Source organism: Macaca fascicularis, chromosome 12 (genome assembly GCF_037993035.2).
Source record: "Macaca fascicularis isolate 582-1 chromosome 12, T2T-MFA8v1.1".
Taxonomy (NCBI): Eukaryota; Metazoa; Chordata; class Mammalia; order Primates; family Cercopithecidae; genus Macaca; species Macaca fascicularis.
In genome coordinates this window covers 6,751,885-6,755,689 of record NC_088386.1, presented here as the reverse complement: position 1 = coordinate 6,755,689, position 3,805 = coordinate 6,751,885, and the positions used below count along the sequence as shown (strand labels likewise).

Sequence of the window (3,805 nt, the reverse complement as noted above, 5' to 3'; positions counted from 1 at the left end):
CAGGCTGGAGTGCAGTGGCCGGATCTCAGCTCACTGCAAGCTCCGCCTCCCGGGTTCACGCCATTCTCTGGCCTCAGCCTCCCGAGTAGCTGGGACTACAGGCGCCCGCCACCTCGCCCGGCTAGTTTTTTGTATTTCTTAATAGAGACGGGGTTTCACCGTGTTAGCCAGGATGGTTTCGATCTCCTGACCTCGTGATCCGCCCGTCTCGGCCTCCCAAAGTGCTGGGATTACAGGCTTGAGCCACCGCGCCCGGCCGAGGCTACTCTTAAGCTGCAGAGAATCTGGTTTACTTTGTGTTATAAATGTGTCTCTCTGTATTGCTCTGTCATAAAGAGGAGTGTTTTAGGATAGAACGTCGACTTAGGACCCCATAAACCCACTGTTCAAACCAGCCTGGCAAGCTGGTCAGTTGCAAAGTTTGCTGCAGGTAGCTGAAAAAAGAAAAAAGAAAAAGATGAATGAAGATTTACTCTCATCTTGTTTTATGTCCTTGAGAGCTTGACCTTGTAACCACGTGGCAATAGCTTCTCTTGATCTCTGACAGCCAGGGAACAGGAATTTGAGGGTTCATGTCATAGTTAGCTCTAGAAGTTATCTTGAGCCTTTGCAAGCTCAAAATTGGCTGCTTTAGACTTCTTCTGGGAAGAGCAATGGAAACTACCCAGTGCTGTAGCTTAGTAGTTAAGGCTTTGTCTTTTCCTAATGATGGCCCGAGTTCGGGGTTCCATTCCTCATTTAGGAAATGAGTCCTTTCTGGTTTGATATCTGTGTGACTTTTGCCCTGTATTGATTATCTTCCCTTCCATGAACAACTTCTGACTTCCCTTCTTGAATTTTCCTTTCTCTGAGTACCTGGGAGGTTACCTTTGGTAAACCACCAAAAACAGGGCTGTTTGCCCTGGCTAAAGTTAGGTAATAAAAAGAGTTAAAAAGATGATTTTTAAAAGTGATATTGTTATGTCAGTTTAATTAAAAAGTGGATATCCAAACTATACATATATTTAAAAGGCCTTCGTGTTTTTTCTCTTCTTGAATCTTATTTTTTCTGAAGAAAAAAACCATTTTTTTTCTTCTCAGTTGACTGAATTGTTTTTCTCCATTTTTTCTGCTACTCTTAATGCACACATTAGGTGATCTAAGAATTTCTAGCAGCCTGGGACTCCTGAAGAAAACAGAGGAGGTGACACTAACCCTGTTTTGGGGAAGAAAATAAAAAAACAAAAAAACCTCTGTTTTCCTCACGAAACCCCAGGAATTAAAAGTGGATAAATCCCTCTCAAAATCTAAGGCTCTATTCCATTTTGCATTACGTTATCTGACATTTTTGACTATTGAGGGCATATCAGAAATTACTTTGAATTATGAAAGAGCTTTGGTGTGTAATAACCAGATAGAAAATACACTTTTAGGGATGTCTAATGGCAGTTGTGGGAGGATACTTTGCTCTGTGCATGTTTTGATCAGAGAAGCCGTGCCCTTGGCCTTCTAGAAAATATGGAAATGTGCCCACTCCCACTGAGAGATAAGATTCTTATGGGAGATGGGCTGATTTTCTTTGGGGGGATCCAGAATCTGGTATAAAAATAGGATCCTGGCCAGGTGAAGAAGCTCACACCTGTAATCCCAGCACTTTGGGAGGCTGAGGTGGGTGGATCACAAGGTCAAGAGTTCAAGACCAGCCTGGCCAATGTGGTGAAACCCTGTCTCTACTAAAAATGCAAAAAAAAATTAGCCAGGCACAGTGGCGGGCACCTGTAGTCACAGCTACTCGGGAGTCTGAGGCGTAAGAATCGCCTGAACCCAGGAGGTAGAAGTTGCAGTGAGCCGAGATTGCTCCACTGCATACCAGCCTGGGCGACAAAGCAGTAAGACTCCATCTCAAAAATAAATAAATAAATAAATACATAAATAAAAGAGATTCTTAGTTTGGGGGGATTTGTTTTGCCTTTCAGTTGTGCCTGCTTATTAAGTCATAGAAACTGCATGCTTTAAAGAGAAACTTGAAAATGGCAAATGAGAAATCTTAGAAGTACTAGATCCTCTTCTGACTATGTATTTATAGGTGCTGTGTGTGTGATATGAAAGAGCTTTGATTAATTGGCTTAAAAATAGTAGGCACTTAAATCAAATATTTTGTCAGAAAAATACAAACCGTAATGTCTTTTAGTTCAGATGACTTTAGTAAACTTTGGGATATAAAGACATTTTTAAAGATTATTGGTTGTGCTCACTTTGGTAGCACATATATTAAAATTAGAATGATACAGAGAAGATTAGCATGGCCCCTGTGAAAGGATGACATGCAAATTCATGAAGCATTCCATATTTTTTAGAAAGATGCCTGTTCTCACTGGTAGTTAGAGCAAAACAAACTTAAAATGAGGTTTTTCTCCTCATTAAACTGGCAAAAATCTAGTAAGTTGTTAATATTCATTATTGGTTAAGATGTGGAGAAATAAGCACTTTCAAATACTGCTGGCATAAAAGGCAATTTGACAATAACTACCAACATTTAAAATATGAATACCTACAATTCCACTTCTAGGAAGCTGTCTCAAAATCTTCACATAATATATCCCGGAGAAATTTATAACATTTCTGATAGTATATATAGATTACCATAGTTCTCAGCATAAATGTAGACTTCTCCTATTTTGCTGAAGTAGAACATAACTTTAATAATACTCCCTTAGAATTCTGAGAGAGAGCTGTTAGATTCAGACTAAAAAGTAATAAAGTGTGTTTAACTTATTACAGATAGGTACAGTGCAGAGGTACTATATAAAGTACTTTACAGGAAAAAGTTGATTTAATCTTCACAATAATTTGGTGAGGAAATAGAGGCAAGGAAGAGTTAGAAGAAGTGCCAAGGTTAATTGGTAAGTGGCTAAGTTAATGTTCATTCTTAACATTGGGGTGCCCTGTGAGATAGGAGTTCAGCACGACTTGTTTCTCAAAACACAGGTCACAGAAACCCCACTGATAAAACAGGATGTGGTAAAGAAGCCAGCTAAAGCCAGCCACAGTCAAGAAGACAACACTCACTATAATTCTCCAGCACCATGACAATTTACAGATGCCATGCAAACTCCTGGAACTTACCCCATATGGTCTAAAAAGAGAAGAAATTCTGAGTTCCAAGAATTCCCAGCCCCTCTCCTGGAAAACTCCTGAATAATCTACCCCCTGTTTAGCATTTAATCAAAAAATAATCACTAAAATATCCAAGTCACAGTCCTTGGGGCTGAACTTGCTTTCATTAAAAAAAAAAAAACATAAAGGTTATTGGTAAAGTAAAAATGTCTTCAAAAATTAGACATTTAGTCTAAATTTTACAGATCAGATATTAGGTTTGCTAAATGATTTAAGGTTATAAGCTGCTTCTTTGACCTTTGAAAATTGTTCAACTTACCTGCTGTGGAGTCATTAGAGTCTAGTTAAGTTCTGGGCACACGTGGAGTTAGCCATGCCTCCTAGCTGTGCTGGAATGAGTCAGACTTTATCTGGACTTCTGTCTGGTGTCCTAGAACAAAATTAGAATCACTTACTTACCAGGTTTTTCTCCAAAGTAAATGTTACTAAGAGTTAACAGTGTAACATGTACCTGAGACTACTGGAAAAAGTTTTACATGAAAGGTATGTAAAGAAAGTAAAATGCGGTTTTGGGAGAAGATTATAAGAATTGATGGGAATGTAGTTTTTTGTCTTTTTTTCTTTCTTTCTTTCTTTTTTTTTTTTTTGTCTACTTTAGAGGATGCATTAGTCTGTTCTCACACTACTATAAAGAACTGCCTAGGACTGG

General features: G+C 38.8%; 1 non-coding gene across 1 annotated transcript; it reads left to right on the top strand.

Annotated features, from left to right (window-relative positions):
* The first annotated feature begins 2,226 nt into the window (after positions 1-2,226).
* LOC123568230 (U6 spliceosomal RNA) lies at positions 2,227-2,333 on the top strand. The gene has a single exon (XR_006691433.1). It is a non-coding gene; the product is annotated as a U6 spliceosomal RNA (small nuclear RNA).
* Positions 2,334-3,805: the final 1,472 nt, after the last annotated feature.